Source organism: Podarcis pityusensis, assembly GCF_964106645.2.
Source record: "Podarcis pityusensis genome assembly, chromosome: W".
NCBI lineage: Eukaryota > Metazoa > Chordata > Lepidosauria > Squamata > Lacertidae > Podarcis > Podarcis pityusensis.
Genome location: NC_138045.1, coordinates 37,234,874 through 37,254,218, shown reverse-complemented (window position 1 = coordinate 37,254,218; position 19,345 = coordinate 37,234,874). Strand labels below are relative to the sequence as shown.

Genomic DNA, 19,345 nt, shown 5'->3' with positions numbered 1-19,345 from the left:
TGGTAGGGTGGAAGGCAAGGAGGCCAACAGTAGGTGGCGCCCGAGCCAAGGAGTGGCAGAGCAAATGCGTTCTGTATCTGAGATGGAGTGGGAAGGGGCTGGCGGCCATCACAGCCATCCCCTGTCTGCCCTCATGGAGCGGCCAGAATCCACTGGGCAAATGCTCATCTTGCCAGAGTCTGGGTTTTCTGCTGTTGCTCTCTCAGAACCCGTGCCCAGGTGAGATGTTTCATTCTTCGTAGCTGCTTCATCCCTGAGGAAGTTGGAGGTGACGTAACTCCTGCATCTCTGACGTGGGAAGGTTTGGAGGTATAACAAATTCCACCCTTCTTCTTTGGCTCCCTGGAAAGAAGGCATCTTTACATTTTGAGCGCATTTCACAGGCCAGGAGCCAAGCACCCCTTCCTGAGGGGGAGAAGAGGCCCAGAAAAGATGAGCCCTTCCCAGCCCAAACGCGTTCCCCTGAGATTCAGCTCCCGGGCTATGGCTAACCAGGTTAGGAGCAGGAATATTGGGAGCGGGAAGGAACTGATGTCATCTGCTAGAGCAGCTGGCTAATTGAAGGGAATGAGGTGATAACAAGGCTTTCAAATCTGAACTCTTGTTTGCGGCTGATTAGGATAGAGGGAGGTGGAGAACAAGGGCAATCGGAAGCAGACTCTGGGTAGTTGGTTCCTTTTCTTTGTTCAGGTTCCTACGTCACACCAGCAGTTTAAATGGCAACACTCCTTTGCAAGATTGTCCGGCTTTTTAATTGTTATGGAAAATCAATAAAATGATAAGTTGCCCCTGCCAAAGGGTTGCATGACATCTGGCTGAAGACTTTTTTGTGCTAAAAGTTGAAGCTATGCTGGGGTATGTGTGGGTGTGGGTGTGTCTGTCCGTCCATGTGGCCACTGTGTATTCAACATTCCACCCCCTCCAAAGAATCCTAAGAACCTTAGTTTTCCTTTCACAGTGCTACGATTCCCAGCACCCTTAACAAACCACTGTTCCCAGGACTTTTTGGGTGTGAAAAAAGTCTCCTCCTCCCCCTGGTCCTTCCCAAGCAACCTGAGACTCTGACACCTTGCCTGTCTTTGCTCCATCCTCTTAATTTCTCTGTGTTCTGGGAGACCAGCAGGAAGGGGAGCTGATCGCAGCAGGATGGGGAGACCCCCTGGCTTCTTCAGCAGCCTGCCTGATCTCTGCCTCTTGACCCCCGCCTCCAGCCTCCACTTCTGCCTCGGATTCTGGGCTGCTGTTTGCCACAGAATCTTCCTGCCCTCCTGCCTCTTCAGTTTCCAACACGTCCTCTTGCTCACAGTCTGCTCCCTCTTCTCCCTCTGACGGCTCAGCGCCGTCGTCCCCCCACCAGTTCCCTGGCTCTGAGCCTTCTTCCCTTGGGGGATCCCCAGTTGTTGCCACCTGCCACTCCTATCTGCATCCAGCCGGCCCAGGACAGCAAGCAATGAACAGAGCTGGTAGACATCCCAGTACCTTGTATCTTCTTGGTGCAGCTGGTGCGTCTAGTCGGAATAATGTTGCTCATCTTTGTCAGGAAGGACCAGCTCAGCCGCATCAAGGAAGTGATGAGGGAGACAGTGGGCACAGGCATCATGGGGAAGATGGGGAGTAGACCCTGACAGCGGAATTCCCTACGTCGATCTTTCTGTCTGTCTATCTGTTTTTCTAATCTCTGCCAACCAGTTTCCCCCTCTTTCCTGCTTGCTCACTAACAGGCATCTTTGCTCCGCCCCTGCAGGGTAACAAGGGGTGTGTGGCCGTGAGGTTTGTCTGCAACAATACCAGCTTCTGCGTTGTCAATTCCCACCTTGCTGCCCACATGGAAGACTTTGAGCACCGAAACCAGGATTACAAGGATATCTGTGCCCAGATGAGCTTCCTGCCCCCTGACCAGGGTCTGCCGCAGCTGACAATCATGAAACACGAGTGTGTTTCGAGGGCTTGTAGGGAGAGAGCCTTGGCTGATGTAACTTGTTGGTCTCCGCTATCTGGAGAAGCAAATTGAGTCATGTTTCTGTAACTTTCCTGCCTGTGTGTAGCTCAAAGGTAGGCAGCATTTGTTGTTGTTTAGTCCTTTAGTCGTGTCCGCCTCTTCGTGACTCCCTGGACCAGAGCACACCAGGCCCTCCTGTCTTCCACTGCCTCCCGCAGTTTGGTCAAACTCATGCTGGTAGCTTCGAGAACACTGTCCCACCATCTCGTCCTCTGCCGTCCCCTTCTCCTTGCGCCCTCCATCTTTCCCAACACCAGGGTCTTTTCCAGGGAGTCTTCTCTTCTCATGAGGCGGCCAAAGTATTGGAGCCTCAGCTTCAGGATCTGTCCTTCCAGTGAGCACTCAGGGCTGATTTCCTTCAGAATGGAGAGGTTTGATGTTCTTGCAGTCCATGGGACTCTCAAGAGTCTCCTCCGGCACCAGAATTCAAAAGCATCAATTCTTCGGTGATCCGCCTTCTTTATGGCAGGCAGCATTGTGCTCTCCAAATGTTGATAGACCAAAATTCCCATAATTGCTAAGAACTGGCCTTGCTGACTGGGGCTCATGAGAGTTCCACTTCAGCAACACCAGGAGGGTGCAGTGTCTACGATCCCTGCTGCTGCAGCTGCACCACTAAGGTTTCTACTAGAGCAGCCAGTAGAGAGCAACATAAACCGAGTGGCAGAGATGTACTAGATTAGATTCTAGCAAATGCGGGCAACTTCTCCAGTGATCGGGGTGGGAGTTGCAGTTTGTTAAGGGCAGTAACGCGAAAGCAGAGTGGCCATTTTGCATGGAGAAGGTTCCCGGCTCAGTCACCAGTGTGTGCAGATTGATAAGGTAGCTTCCTATGTTCCTGTGTCTGTGTACTACAGCAGGGTTTGGAGGGCCACAAGCGCCCTGCCCATGAATTAAAGAACCAGGGGAAATTCTAAAAGTCTTTGCTGAAAGGACATCAAAGCAGGGGCCAGGTGAACCTCTTTGGGAGATTATTCTGAAAGGTAGGGTGCCATGACTGAAAAGGCCCTGCCATTCTTGAAAGAGCAGGAGTTCCCTGGGAAAGGGATTCTAGTCAGTGGAGAGGCAGTGCAAACATACGTGGGCCTTCTTCTGGTACCCTTTTCCCAAACCATGAAACACTTGAAAGGCCAAATGGGATGCTCTGAATTGGGCCTGGAAGCAGTTCAAGAGCCAGTCTAGTTCACAGAGCACGAGCCTAATATGATCATACTGCCCAATCCTAGTTATCAGTCTTACTACATATTGCAGGAAGTGGCAGCAGGCTGCCCCCCGACCCCCGACCCTGTGAGCTAGCCTGTAGCTGTGGTTTCTTTGCTTTTTTCCAGCATTGTCATCTGATCACTAAAAATGAGCTTCAGAGACTACTGACCTACAACCAGGTGAGAGACATCTTTGTGTTATGTGTGGTGGTTTAGGATATTGCCCTGTTTATTTCCTTTGTCTGGGATACCCCAGCCTAGGCTAGAGAAACCACTTTCAGACAGTTAGGAGCAAAGTGTAGCTATAATATAGGATGACTGCGACTTCTACAAATGCTTTTTAAGGTTGCAGGTTTGTGCAACCTGAATTAGAAGCAAGTCCCAATTAAGTTGGAGGGTTGCCTTGGAATAAGTAGGACTGCTCTGCAATTTCCCAGTTAGAGGGCTTTCCTAGCTCAGCACACGCTCCAGATGTTGTTGGACTCCCATCAGCCCCAGCATAGCTGCTGTCCAGCAATATCTAAAGGTCTAAGGTTTCCTGCTCTAGGTTTTGCATCTGTCTGGAAAATCTGCGTTGCTCACATGTTCTTATCAGCAGAGACTTCCATTAAGTCCAATTAAATTGCTGGTACTTTTTCTTTTACATTTTTCTCTCCAAGGTTTGTGTGTTCATCATGTTGACGACCTTTCTCCCACTTGGCATAAGGATCATTGGTATTTTGTGTTGTGTTGAAACAGAGGCCTGATTGCTGCACCTTATGGTGGATTTAAACTCTGTGAGCGTAGTCATGCCTTAGCCCTTTGAGAAGGATGCTGCAAGGAAAGCAAGGGGGGCAGCCTCAGACTTCCAACATATGCAAAACCATTATAAAACATTAAAAACTTCCCTAAAGGTTGTATAGTTACTTATCTCCTTGACATCTGACGGGAGGGTGTCCCACAGGGCAGGTGCCACTACTCAGAAGGCCCTCTGCCTGGTTCTCTGTAACTTCGCTTCTCACAGTGAGGAAACCGCCAGAAGGCCCTCGGTGCTGGACCCTGATGCCTGGGCTGAACAATGGGGATGGAGACACTCTTTCAGGGCTGAGGCCATTTAGGGCTTTAAAGGTTGGCGCCAACACCGAGAATTGTGCTCAGAAACGTGCTGGGAGCCAACGTAGGATGCAAAAGGATGGTTTTGCAGTTGCTCATATTGTCAGGGGTGTATTCTGGTGGTGGTTAACAGTTTGTATGGATTATTGGTACATATAACGTTGCATATTGTAGGTATGGCTAACCTGTGGTCTGCCAGATGTTACTGAGCTGCAGTTCCTGTTGGCTCCAGCCATCATGGCCAGTAATCAGGGATGATGGGAATTGTAGTTCTGCAGCATTGTGAGGGCCACGTGTCTGCTGCTCCTGAGTTAGAGGATTTTCCTGTTGTGTGATGCAGCAAAGTAATTTAAGATGACATGGGGCAAAAATGCACAAGCATCCTGTACCTTTAATAAGTGTGTATAAGATAGGATTTCAGCAGGTATACCCCTTTTTTTGCACTTGGCTAACCTACTAGTAGGGACGTGGGTGGCGCTGTGGGTTAAACCACAGAGCCTAGGGCTTGATGATCAGAAGGTCGGCGGTTCGAATCCCCGCGACGGGCTGAGCTCCCGTTGCTCGGTCCCTGCTCCTGCCAACCTAGCAGTTCGAAAGCACGTCTAAGTGCAAGTAGATCAATAGGTACCGCTCCGGCAGGAAGGTAAACGCCGTTTCTGTGTGCTGCTCTGGTTCACCAGAAGCGGCTTAGTCATGCTGGCCACATGAACCGGAAGCTGTACGCCGGCTCCCTTGGCCAATAAAGCGAGATGAGTGCCGCAACCCCAGAGTCGGTAACGACTGGACCTAATGGTCAGGGGTCCCTTTGTTGTTGTTGTTGTTTAGTCGTGTCCGCCTCTTCGTGACCCCATGGACCAGAGCACGCCAGGCACTCCTGTCTTCCACTGCCTCCCGCAGTTTGGTCAGACTCATGTTTGTAGCTTCGAGAACACTGTCCAACCAGGGGTCCCTTTACCTTTACCTTTAACCTACTAGTACTTCACCTTGGTCTTCCAGCACAACAGTGGCTGTTAATAGACTCCATTGTCAGGCAACAGGGGGTCTTTTGCTTCTCTGCTGATAAGCGATTTCTTTTTGGCTTTAGCTAAACATTCAGCGTACCCAAAAGACAGCTTTTGCTGATTTCACAGAGGGAGAGATCAAGTTCATCCCGACGTACAAATTCGACTCTAAAACAGATCCTGCTTGATAGTTGAGCCTCTGTAAGTAAGTCCTCTCAATCATTCTTCTGCAAGGCTTGTTTGTTTTTCCTAGTCTGCCGAGATGCTAGTAGTGTCCTGCCTTTCCATCCTCCTGAGCAGGCTAGTAAAACATATATTTTAAACATGGCTTTCTGCTAAGCAAGCTGTTGGAGGAGGGCTAGAGTTGAGGGCTGGTCGGACTTCCTTTCCTCTGCAACCAGAATGGACACCAAGCCACGGAGGAAGAGAGAGATCCAGCTCTCCTTCACCTGCTCACTTTGCTTGCATGGAATTCCGGGTTGCCAAAGGCTGCTAGGTGAGTTGTGAAATGCAAGGCTGTGATATGTTGTCTTCCTCAAGCCATCCCTGCTCTGGAAATGTTTTGGCTCCTTTTCCCCACATTTGTTTTTTTTTTAAAAATAATATTTATTACTTTTAAACCTTACAAAAAGAAAAAAGAAAAGAAAAAGAAAAGCAGAAGAGAAAACAATACAATACAATATATAAACAATACACAACACAACCTTAACATTAACACATTAAACAAAACAAAAGCAAAAACAGTTCAATAAACACACATCATACCATCTCAATATCCTCTCTTTCATTCCCTTGTTTCATCGACCTCCTCTCACCTCCCTTTTTGTATTCCATTTCTATTAATTGTTTCAGCAAATCCTTTCCATCTTTCTCTATTTTCTGTCATGTAATTATCTTAACATATTTTAACCTTATTTTCCATTAATACTATAATACTTATTTATACTTAACTCCTTAAAACATTTCTACTAAAGCCGTATAATTCCCTTCCAACATTTTTCTAACACTCATTAATTTTACATTATTTCCATATATAGATTTTAAACTTTTTCCAATATTCTTCCACCGTCTCTTCTCCCTGGTCTCGAGTTCTGCCAGTCATTTCCGTCAATTCCATATAGCCCATCAACCTGGTGATCTTCTGTCCGAGGCTCTTAACTCTTTTCCAGGTCCCTTCTGCAAGTCTTCTTCATATTTATACATGCACTTTACTTTTTCTTCTCCTGATCTTGTTCTTATTTTCCTTCCTTTGATGCTGAAAAGTAGATCTCGGGGAAATTCCCATCTAGCAATGTTTTCATTCCTTCTCGACAAGTCAGCCAAATCTCCATAGTTAAAACTGAATTTCAAAAGATATTTCCAGTTGTGTTTCAAAGTTCCTCCAAGTCTGGCAGTCCCCACAACTCCAGTCTCCTCCTGACCCAAGTCTAGGTCCCAAAGGTCAATAAATCCCTGCATGAGGGGATCTATCCAACTTTCTTTCTCCAGTCCAAGCGGGGCTCCAATCCTCAAAGTCTGAGTTTCTCTAAATTCAGTCTTGAAAGGCATCAACTTATAGTCATCAAATTGCATCTGTAAGGCTGGGGCTCTCTCCGTCTCCACTTGTGCAACTTTAGGTTCCACAGCAACAACTTTCTCCCCCGCCTTCTCCTCAATTTGCCATGTCAAAATAGATCCCTGTATCAATTCCTGAATAATTTCTGTATTAACATTCACTTTTTGTCCCAAATTAGTCACTTTTTGTTCCAAGTTATCAATTTTTATAGTCCTCGCATCCGTCTTCTTATGGAGCTGTTCCAGTGAATCATTAATCTTACATAATGCAACCAGTAAGGCTTCTTCTGTCAACATTCTTAACGGTCCAAGGTCAATCCCAGATTCTCACAGTTTTATCTTGCAGGTGGAAATTCCCCTAGCTCAGCTCATGTAACAATTTCAAAGGCTTCCTCTAGGGGGAAACAGTTTCTATTTGTATCATTCCTTTTAAGCACAGTTCAAACAATAAAGTTAGTTTCAATTTTCAATTACTTTTACTCCTTTTTAAACGCAGAAGGAGACAATGGAAACAATGTATTTCTCTTCTTTAACTTACTGTCAGCAGACGATCTATTCACAGTCAATGAGCATATCCAAAACGTCAGTCTTACTAGCAGCCCGTTTCCAGGTTCAGAGCGGTGGTAATTTGACTTTCTTCACTCTCTCCTGCAGGCTTACGCGGTCTTAAATTTCCCCCCTCTTCTCCTGCTTCCAAGGGGGGTTTGATGATTTAGCCGATGGAAGTTTAATCCTTTATGAAAGGCTTTCCAAGACTTTAGCTTGCAGCCTCTTTGCTTCAATCTATTTACAAAAGGGGAAGGCGGACTTCCTGTTTGAAACCTCCCCGTTTCGGTGCCAAATTAAGACATTTAAAAATCCAATTTTTTGTTCTACTCACGGGTAGTTGTTTTAAGATCAAATTGTCCACAGGAAAAAGTCAGCGCTCTCCGGCAACAGCAATGCGGCTTCACTCCGTGAAAGAAGCAGTCAATTCAAAGCACCGCGCCACTCACCCCACGTCGCTCTGGATCCCCGAAACCGGGTTTCCCCGCGAGTAGGGGAGGCGCAAAAGGTGCCAGCCGAATCCCACGTTCACAGGCTTCTCCCGCCTGTGATTTTTGGTGGGTCCCCGCCTTCGCCGTGGCGGCCAGACCCTAATTTCCACGAAGCAAATTCCTCCCGATCAGAGGAGTTCAGCCATTACCAGAGGCGCTAACCCGGAAGTCCTTTTCCCCACATTTGTCCTGATAACCAGCATCCTCTGTTTCATGGCGTGTATAAGCGGAGAATCCTGTTTGTGTCAAGGAAGTCTGGGAATTAGACTTGGTGCTCTCTCAAGATGAGTCTGCCAGGGCATAAGAACATGAGAGCAGCCCTGCTGGATCAGGCCATTGGTCCACCTGGCCCAGCATCCTGTTCTCACATTGGCCAATGAGATGCCTCTCGGGGAGCCCACAAACAGGACCTGAGTGCAACAGCACGCTCCCCTCCTCCAAGCCATACTGCTTCTCTTGGTGGAGTATGTGCGGTGGCCATTATGGCTAGTAGCCATTGAGCCTCACCATCCAGGATTTGGCATGTTCTTGTGGTTCTTGACAACTGTCAGAAGCCACCTAGGCCTGCTACTTTCATTGCTCTTGCTGTGGTAATGGGGAAATCAAAAAGACAGGCGGAACATGTAGTGACGAAGCCGGAAAACGGCAGGCTCCTTTGGGCAGCATTTCAGGTGCCAGAAAGGGTCTTTTGGATCACTGAAAAAATAGTGTCTGAACAAGAATAACGGGGCCCCTTGCTTTGGGGAAGGATCATCATTTGGTGGTGTGCCATATGCTTTGTATGCAGAGTCTCAAGTTGAAACTCTATGGCACCTCCACCTGAAAAAGGATTGGGCCACAGAGAGCTGCTGCCAGCCAGAGTAGACTTAATTAATGAATTGTGGGGTTGGAAGGGATCACGAGGGTCATCTAGTCCAACCCCCTGCAATGTAGGAATCCAAACTGGGGTAGCTCAGAAATTCATTCTGACCTGGTAGAAGGCAGCTTTTGATTTCCTAACAACTCTCTCCATGAGGCAAAATGCCTGCACACCTGCAAGGTCTGCCCCTTCAGAAGGTGGACTCCCAAGCCCCATCATCTCCAGCTCTTGACCGTGGTCAAGATCACAGGCCGTGTGTGGAGCCAAAGTTTGACTGTGTGAGCCTTGTGTGTTGCCTCAGCCAGTCTAACAGTCCTGGTGTCTCTCCTGTCTCCTTGCAGTGGGAAGTGCCGTGTGCCAGCATGGTGTGAGCCAATCCTCTGGAGAGGAGGCAGCGTGAATCAGCTCAGCTACTGAAGCCACATGGAATTGAAAAGGAGCGACCACAAGCCCGTCAGCTCCCTCTTCCTCACAGGGGTAACAACTGCCCTGGCCAGGGCTATTGTCTATTCAGGGTTTTTAGTTGCCTGCTATGTGGCACCTCCTCGAATCTGGGCAGGCCCTGACCAACAACCAGGCCCCTTTCCACAGAGCTCTTCCTTGGCAAATGACTTCTGGTGCAAGGAGTGGGCAGGTTTTGGCTCTGTTAAATCCCTAGGCTTCCATTTTCCACTGTTCTGAGTACACGCTGCTCCTGCCGGCATGGCAGACCACATGGGCTGAACTGTATACCTTAACCGTTGGCTCCATTCATGCAATGGAGCTTCTGTGGTACTTGGCTTGGAGCATTTGGCTTCAGCCCATTGGCTCTGGAAGTCACAGCCGCTGCCATCCCTAGGGAAGCTCTCAGAGTTACAGTACTTGCCTCTTTCAGGGCTGGGAACAGGGGGGTGCATCAGGCCTTTCTGCTCTTAACTCATGCCCCCCCTTTAGTCCATAGCCCCAACAAATGTGATCTGTCCCCCCCCCCCCATAGGTGAAGGTTGTGGATGACCGACAGTACCGGAAAGTGTTTGAGGATATTGTTCAGTTGATGGACAGGATGGAGAACGAATTCCTTCCCTCCCTGGAGGGAGGTAAAGACGAATAGGATCCTCTCCAACCCCTTAAAGAGGGTTTGCTGCACAAAGACCAGGGGGGGGGGAAGAAGCCCTTGGCCCATCTAGCTCAGTCTTAAGCGGTTCCCCAGGATTTCCGGGGGATCTCTCCCAGCCCTACCTGGAGATGCTGGGGATAGAACCTGGGACCTTTGCATGCAAGGCAGATGCCCTTCCACTGAGCGGCAGCCTCTTCCTCGCAGGCAAAGACTCGAGGGGTAGCCAGCGTGGTGCCCTCCAGATGCTGGACTACAACTCCCATCATCCCCAGCCAACATGGCCAGTGGCAAGTGCAGCAATATCTGGAGAGCCCCACGTGGACCTGTTGCATGTGCAGTCCCCCAAATGAGAGCTTGGGGCCAAGGACAAACTTCCCCCTGGAGCACGTTTCCTTGCCTCTGCTGAAGGCAAGCACTCACTTTCTCCCCCCCCCCCCTTTGCTGTGCAGTTTCCGTTTGAGAATGTGAAGTTCCGGCAGCTGCAGAAGGAGAAGTTCCAGATCACAAACAACGGGCAGGTCACCCTCCATTTCTCCTTTATCCCCAAGCTCAGTGACAGCCAGTATTGTAAGCCATGGCTTCGCACTGAGCCCTGCGAGGGATACTTGGAGCCCAGTGAGTCTCTCTCTGGAATCAGAGAACTTTAGAGTTGGAAAGGGACCCCAAGGGTCATCTAGGGAAGGCCTTCCTTTTCTCCTCCTCTTCCCAACCCTCCTCCCTCAAACCTTGGGAGTTTGGTAGAGCAGGGGAGGCTTAACATTTGTGGGCTGCATTGCCCCATGCTCAAGCCTCCAAGGGCCACACGTCAAAGCAGCTGAGCCCAAAGTGTAAAAGTGTGTGTGACCAGCTTTAAACAAACACACACACACAAATGAATTGAAGCCAAAAAATGCTGGAGGGTCCCAAATCACCTTTTGGCATCGCAGGGAACCAGTGAGAGCAGTCCGTCCAAAAATTACTTTTTAAAAAAAAAAAATGCGTATTTTTATGTTGTGGAGGCACAAAAATATCTTGGGGAACTTATAGAACTAGCCAAACTTTTAAAAACTCAATGAAATGTAAACTAAAAAAGAAAGTTACATTGGGGGCGCAAAAATCCTTTCCCTTTTTATATTCTTTTGTTAGGATCACTTTCTCTCACCCCCCAGTATCCTGTCACCATCTTCTGTGCAGCTGCTGCTTTGGAGGACTAGAGAGGAAAGTGGGGTGGGGGTGGGAATTGAGTCACTTCTTTTCCTAATTCTTGAAGTTAAGGTTTCCCCCATACACCTGTGAGAACAGGATGCTGTACTAGATGGGCCATTGGCCTGATCCAGCAGGCTCACATTGTGTCCTTCTGTTCAATTCTTCACCGTCTTAACCTTTAATTTACAGACAAGCCAACTTGGCTGTGCCAAAGAGTGTATCTACCTGACCTCCTCCCGTTTTAGGTGAGACGGTGGACATTTCCCTGGATGTGTACGTCAGCAAGGAAGAGAAGATTGAGGCTATCTTTGTCCTTCACCTTGACCCTGGCAAGGACTATTTCCTCACCATCAGTGGAAGCTACCTACCAAGCTGCTTCGGGACCTCCTTGGAAGCCTTGTGCTGGATGTCTACCCTTCCCACTCTGCTTGCCTGCTTGAAAAACAGCTGCTCTTCCACTCAGCAATGTGGGGGCTGGGGGTCCTCCGCTGCATTCAGCGTCAGCTTCTGTAGCTGTGCATCCGCTTCCTGTGTGCTGTTCATGCCCTTTGTTTGCCTTGACTGAGTCATCCCAGGTTCTGGTCCTCCCACCTGCCCTTTCGCAGGGCCACTGAACCGTGTGCATTTCCCTGCCATCTGCCCAGATACTGTTCAGCCAACGGGCTGTTTCTTTCTCTTCTCAGGGCCTGTGCCATTAACTGTTGAGATAAGATGGTGCCCGGCACACTTCCCCTGTGCCAATGGACGCTTGTGCCGATAGGAAAAACTTGAGCTCTTAGCTCTTAGCAGAGTTCTTAGCAGCGGTAGAAAGTGTTGCCTTGTGTGTGGATAATAAATCAGACTGAACGCAGGCTTCTTGCTAATCTCTAACAGCCTTTAATGAGAAGAAAAACATCATAAATCAGCCCGGCGAGAGAGCGGACATTCTTTCGTCTCTCAGCCAAAAACGAAAGGAAACTCACACACAAAGAAAGATTCCCGTATGTGAACCAAACCACGCCTCAGAATGTGAGACGTCACACAGAACTGTTTAACCCTTTTTTTAAAAAAAAATGATATTTATTAATTTTTTCAAAATTTCCAACACAACACTTCAAACAAAAAAAGAAAAAAGGGGGGAAAAAAGAAAAAAGAAAAAACAATGCAAATACAATACAAAATCGCTACATGGACTAAAAAAACAAACAAAAACAAGCAAAAACAGTTTAAAAACACCTCAAACATTTTCAATATCTTATATTTCATTCACTTATCTCCAGCGACCTCCTCCCACCTCCCTTTTTGTATTCCACTTCTATTATTTGTTTCAGCAATTCCTTTCCATCTTACTCTGTTTTCTGTTCTAAAATTATCTTAACACATTCTTGCCATACTTTTCCTTTAATTTTCTATTAATCTATCTATACCTAATTCCTTATGACATTTCTGCTAAAGCCATATAATTTTATTCCAACATTTTTCTAACATTCCTTAATTTTACAATATCTCTATAAATGGTGTTTAAACTTTTTCCAATCTTCTTCCACCGACTCTTCACCCTGGTCTCGGATCTTGCCACAGAACTGTTTAACCCTGTAAGTTCTGATTCTCCTCACACCCCCTCTTGTCTCGCATCCTGAGGGAAAACTGTGAGTATAACTGACCCCAAACACCACCCTTCACAGAACTCCCCATGTCGCTGGAAGGTCAAGGGTTTGGTAAACCCATCAGCTAGGTTCTCCCGGCTCGAACAATACTTGAGCCGTATCCAACCTGCTTGGACACTCTGACATACATTCTGGAAACGTATGTCCAAATGCTTGGTTCTGGACTTGAACTGTCCAGATTCTGCCAACCTAAGACAAGGTTGATTGTCTCCCCAAACAGTTATGGGCAAGTAACAATCCCCACAGATCTCTTGGATCAAGCACCGGTAGAAGTCCAACTCCCTGCACAAATCCGACAACGCACTGAACTCAGCCTCAGTGGAAGAAAGTGCAATAAGACTTTGCTTCCGGGACTTCCACCCAACCAGGGATTCCCTGAACTTTACCACCAGCCCAGACACAGTCTTCCTGTCCCCAAGAGATGCCCAATTGCTGTCACTCCAGCACGTAAGCCGTGCGTCACCTTCAGCTGACAACGTGAGGCAAAACTCTTTGGTATCCTGCAAATACCTCAACACTCTCTTGATGCCTTGCCAGGCATTCACAATGGGCTTTGTAGCCTCCCTGCTGAGCAGATTCACAGCAAACGCTATGTCTGGTCTGCTCCACTGAGAGAGATACAACAGACTCCCTAGCGCTGACTGAAACACCTCAGGGTTTTGGAACTCAGAACGCTCCCCAAGCTGACTGTCCTTCACGAAGTTAGTCTCCATGGGCGTTCTGACCCCTGCACAGTCAGACATCCGGAACTTCTCAAGCAACTGCTCAATCTTGCTTTTCTGACTGAGCAAGAAACTCCCATTGTCAGACCTGTCTATCCTAACGCCTAGATAAACCTGAACAAGACCAAGGTTTTTGAGCTTAAACTTCTTACCAAGCTCTTTGGCAAAACCTTGCACCTGTCTACTTGTCTGTGCCACGTACAGAATATCATCTACGTGTTGAATGGTTTCTTTAAATGTAAAGGTTCATCACTGTTCCACCCGATGTGTATGTCTTTAAGGGGCCAGAGCAAGGGCCAGAGCAAAATAACGAGACTCAGCTTTACAGCTGTGAAACATAGCAGGTGCTGCTGAGTTGTATTGATTAAGCTGTGTCAGCAATTGGGTGTAGTATATAAGGAGCAGCACCTAGCTGTCCCATTACCCTGGGGGATGGGTTGGTGGTTGGGTCTGGTTTGTTGTTGATGTATTTAGTGTATAAGGAGTTTTTGTTTTTGTAATTAAAACCTTGTTTAAGTTATTTTTGAGTCCCTTTTTAATGCATGGTCTCCCCAGCAAGTTCTCTGCAGCACTACCATACTGCAAATAGCCAACACTACGAACACCAGAATTGCCTCCTGTGTCTCTCCTGACAGTCTGGCTGACTGTTTCAAACCATAAATTGACTTGTGCAGCTTCCACACAACACCTGGCTCATTGCCCTCAAACCCTGGAGGAGGTAACATGTACAGATCCTCCTTCAGATCCGAGTTCAAATAAGCCATATCCACATCAAAGTGGTGCACTTGGTGCCCTCTTTGAGCAGCTACTGCTAAAAGCACACACAGAGTCTCACTCCGGGAAGTAGGAGCATACACTTCGGTGTAATGCAGCCCCCTTCTCTGCGTGAACACTCTGGCTACAAGCCTCGCCTTGTACTGTGGTTCTCCAGACGCTGTGGGCTTAATCCTGTAAACCCAACGACAGCTCACAGCCTGCTTGCCCTCTGGCAGCTTCATGGTGGAGAACACACCTAAGGACCTAATTGAGTTCAACTCCTTTCCCATTGCCTCTTGCCACTTCCTGGCTTCTTCTTCAGGCAACTGTTGAACCTCCTCAAAACTCTCTGGTTTGCACTGCGCTAAACCAACCCACACACTGGTGACCTCAAACCTCTCAGGTGGTACCCCCTTTGTAGCGCGTGTGGAACGTCTGAGCACTGTCTCAGGTGCTCCCTCTGACCCACTGGGGCCAGCTAGTGTGTCCTTGTTATCAGAAGACTCCCCCTCTGACTTACTGCGTCTTCTGGCCTTCTGCACTTGACTAACGGGAGACGAAGGCTCACTTTTGGGCTCTCGTTTAACAACCTGTGGAGATGCCCCTCCATGTTCTTGACCCTGGTCAGAGACCTGGTCCTCATCAACAGGTTCAACTTCTAACTCTCCCTCCTCAGCAGAATCAGACAGACACTCTGAGAGAACGTCAGGATTCGCATGGATCCTTGACCAACCACTCTGCTCACAGAACTCAGCACTCCTGCTGACTAGAATCCTGGACTGATCGCCTTCTGGATAGGCAAACCTCCACCCTTTTGTCCCAGGCTCGTACCCACAAAAGATCATTTTCCAGGACCTTGGGTCACCTTTCTTGCGTTGAGCCTTTGGCACAAGCACCCAAGCTTCGCAACCAAACACACGGAAGAAATGCACCTTGGGCTTCTTCCGGTGCAGCAGAAAATAGGGTGTGTCTCCTACAACAGAGCTATAGGACCTGTTCAAAGTGAAGCTGGCAGCTTTCCAAGCTTCGGCCCAAAAGCTCTGAGGCAAACCAGAGTCAAACAGTAGAGCGTCAGCTGCCTCAGCTAGCGTTTTGTTCCTGCGCTCCACTACGCCATTCTCCTGAGGAGAAAAAGCAACCGTCAACCCGTGACTTATCCCCTTCTGGAGGAAGAAACTCTGCAGAGCAGACCCGGTGAACTCTCCGCCTCGGTCGCTCTGAAAGCTCTGCACCTTGGTGGAAAACTGTAGTTCCACTGCCACAACCCAGTCTTTGATCAGTTGTGCGGCCTCGCTTTTCTGTTTCCGCGAGAAGATCCAGCCGTTCCTCGAAAAATCATCTGTCAGCGTGAGCGCATACCTGGCTCCGCCCAGACTCGGCACTGGCATGGGTCCACAAAGGTCTGTATGCACAAGCTAAAAGGCCTTGTGGTTACCCTCTCCGATCTGGGATAACTGCACCTTTTTATCTTTGCTCTTTTGCATGCCCAACAATCCAAGAATTTACCACATGCAACCCTCAGTGCATTCTGGCAACTTCTGGATATATTTCCAACAGCTATGCGACATTCTCCTGTGCCACAAGTGAGCTCACGAATCATGTGTGGGAACGTTAGCACACCGCGCCTGTGCTGTGTCAGCGTTCCCCTTACCCTCCAGAGGTGTCTCCAGAACAAAGAAGTTGTTCTGACATGCAACACTGACCAGTTGTTTCCCACCCCTGGAAATAGAATAGACATCATTTTCAAAGCAAACCTTATAACCCTCCTTTAAAAGAGCAGATACAGATAAAAGACAACACTTCATTCCTGGCACAACGTAGACTTCCAGCTCTGCCTGTAAAAAAGAAACAAACACATTGCCAATAGTAGTTAATTGTCTCTGTGAGCCATCAGCAAGAATGACTGTTTTCCCAGTTGAAACAGCCCTGCAGTTCCACATTTCGCCACTAGATGGCGATGGCATCAGGTGATGGCTGGCTCCTGAGTCAATGACCCAACGCAGCATGCTGCCCTCACCGGAGTTGTCCTTCAGCGTTGCCATGGAGGCAGCTAGGTGATAAGAAGAACCGTCCTTCTCACTTCCTCTGTCACGTCCTCCCTTTGCATTACACGCTGGCCTCCTCTCCTAGACTGGCTGCCATGGAAACCTGGCTGGCTGCCATGAGGACTTAGCTGACTGCCATGGGAAGCGACCTTGGAGACATCCTGCCCGGCCTCTCTAGCTCTCCTCGGACAGGACCGACGCAGATGGTCAACAGACCCGCAGACAAAACAACGAGTGGAAAAAGCTTGAACTGTGCCTTCTGGCTTGGCCCCCCCTGTGCCAGCTCGGCCCTCTCTGAGACGGTGTTCCTCCTCGTCACACAAACGCCCAGTCACATGCTGCAGCGTAAGATCCGCTGGATTCATCGATTCCAAAGTTAGACACAAATTGTCATAACTTTTGTCCAAAGAGCTGAGCAAAATATAAACTTTCAGTTCCTCAGTAAAGTTGACTTGCAACAGTCTCAGCTTGTTGAAAACAGAGGGCATCTTAGTCACATGCTGTCTGATGCTATCACCAGGACGCAGCTTCAGCTCAAACAAGCTTCTGGTGGTGTGGATCTTTGCCCCGGCTGTGGTCCTGTGGTGCACTCTCTCTAGTGCCTGGTAGACCTCCTGGGCAGTCTCAAGACCCTCCACCAAAGGTAGCTGTGAGCCCTCCAAACTGAGCACTATAGCTCCTAGGGCTTTCTGGTCTTTCCTCTGTGAGGCTTGGGCAGCTGCAACAACCGCTGCTGCAGCTCCGGCTGCAGCTTGCTGTGGGGGCCCTTGGGTCGCCTCCCACAGACCCTTGGCTACCAGCCAGGCCTTCAGCTTCCTTGACCACTCCTCCCAGTTGCTCCCATTTAATTTTTCAAAGGGGACTGAGAATGATTCCTGTCCATCTGCCATCTTCTCCCCCGGGGCTGAGCCTACTCACATCTCCAGCAGCTCCTCTTGGCACCCGGTCCTGAAGATGAGATCCTCCCCAGCAAGCTTCACTGCCTCAAATGTTAGGCAGGGGCTCCAGCTGGGTTCTCCCACACACACAGGCACGACGTGGCAACAGCTTCCAAAGCTTGGCTAGCTTCCATAACCTATTGAGATAAGATGGCGCCCGGCACACTTCCCCTGTGCCAATGGACGCTTGTGCCGATAGGAAAAACTTGAGCTCTTAGCTCTTAGCAGAGTTCTTAGCAGCGGTAGAAAGTGTTGCCTTGTGTGTGGATAATAAATCAGACTGAACGCAGGCTTCTTGCTAATCTCTAACAGCCTTTAATGAGAAGAAAAACATCATAAATCAGCCCGGCGAGAGAGCGGACATTCTTTCGTCTCTCAGCCAAAAACGAAAGGAAACTCACACACAAAGAAAGATTCCCGTATGTGAACCAAACCACGCCTCAGAATGTGAGACGTCACACAGAACTGTTTAACCCTGTAAGTTCTGATTCTCCTCACATTAAAACCCTTTGTTGTCTTTTGCTCTTGCCTTCCTCCTCTGATCTCAGGGAGAAGACAGCTTCCTAGAAAAGGTAACAGTTGGTTTGGTATCCTCTAGATGTTCTTGTAGTGGGCTCAAATCAGGTACAGGCAACGCCCCATTTACACGGGGGTTGCGTTCCGAGGTACCGTGCGTTTAAATGAAATTGCATATATTGGGGGACAGCATTGGAAAAGCCTGCAAACACCCTTTAAACTTCCGGAAGCCCTTTTGAAAGGCCTTTTGAAAACCAGCAGCCTCCCTGCAAAACTCCTTGCTCCAACTCTCCACAGGCCTGAAAGGTCGGTGCCAAAGCTCCTGGGAGGGAGTCGAGATGCTGTTTCCATGCCACTTTGCCGCTTTTGTGCTCTTGGGGGGGACATTTTTGCCCCTTCAAGTGCCCCTTCCAGTGTGCATGTGCCTCGAAGGCACGTAAATGGAGTTGCCCTTGTCAACGATCAGCAGCTGCTCCATGCAGTGGCAGCTGGTCCCTTAGGGCAAACCAGGCACTACCCCACCAACCTGACTTTCCTCTCAGGCAACCCGCACCTGCCTGCCTTCTGACTCAAATCCAGTCCAGGTGGTGGCTCTAGCTCTCTGCGTTTTTCTCTTCCCTAGTCTCAACGTGGCCCTTGTAGAACTCGGCAGAGGAGAACGGAGACGAAACCAGAATTTGCCATCACTGCTTGTCACTGATTTTGCGCTGCTCGACTCTGGATCTGCTTGCGATTGGCAGCACGGGAGGCAGAAAGCCCAGTCTCATGATGCAGGCGCCAGCCCCCTCTGGCCCCAAGAGCCAGTTTTCTCCTTGTCTCTGTGCTCAGCAACTGCTGCACAGGCTATGCCACTCTGGCTTACTCTTACCACCTGAGCACTGGCATTTGGGAAGCGGTAGTGGCTGCTTTGGGGTGGCTCAGGGAAATGTCACTCCTCTCGAAATCAGATCTACTTGGGTGTATTATCCTAGCCACAAGGAGACAGTGGTGACTGTCAATTTGGACAGCTGTAGACATTTAGAATCATGGAGGATATGTTTATCAGTGGCTACCGGTCAGGGCTATTTCTTGCCACTATTATCACAAACCACATGCTTTTGATTACCAGAGTGCTCTTGTCCCCGTGTCCCTATGGACTCCCAAGGGCATGTGGTTGGCCATTGTGGGAACAAAATGCTGATCTAACCCAGCAAGGCTCCTGTGTTCTTTAGCATGCACCAGCTACTCTTGCACTAAGACTCTGATACAGTATGTGTCATTCCCCACACCAATACACACACACACACTCTCTCTCTCAAGACAGGGGCGGGGAGTATTGGCGGGGGGGTAGGGGGGATGAACTGGGTCCTAATCAACAGCTGCCCTGGGGATGAGGGGATCAAATTCTCCATCCTTGCCAACTCCTTTTAGTGATGGGCTGCTTGCCACTGCTGTGCTCCTAAAGCTCTCTTGCTCCCCCCTCCTCTCTTTCTCTTTCTCTTGAATGTGGTAGCTTGAGATAGAACTAACCACCCTGAACATTTCTGGAGAGGAAGATGGGAAGGAGGCCGGAGGCATTGTTCACCAGCTGCTGTGTGCTGCATTGCCCAGACAAAGTCATGGGCTGGGGCTCCAGCTGTTGTTCAGTTTCTACCACTGCCTCTGCAACGTGCTCTAGACAAGGGGTGGTGAACATGTGACCCCATCATGCTGGCTGG

General features: G+C 48.9%; 1 pseudogene across 1 annotated transcript; it reads left to right on the top strand.

The window, feature by feature from the left end:
• The first annotated feature begins 1,876 nt into the window (after nucleotides 1-1,876).
• Nucleotides 1,877-16,574, top strand: LOC308467669 (inositol polyphosphate 5-phosphatase OCRL-like; annotated as a pseudogene). Its single transcript has 8 exons — nucleotides 1,877-1,972; nucleotides 3,328-3,381; nucleotides 5,378-5,481; nucleotides 9,086-9,221; nucleotides 9,721-9,810; nucleotides 10,290-10,455; nucleotides 11,271-11,424; nucleotides 16,478-16,574. The product of its transcript is annotated as an inositol polyphosphate 5-phosphatase OCRL-like (transcript).
• The last annotated feature ends 2,771 nt before the right edge of the window (nucleotides 16,575-19,345 follow it).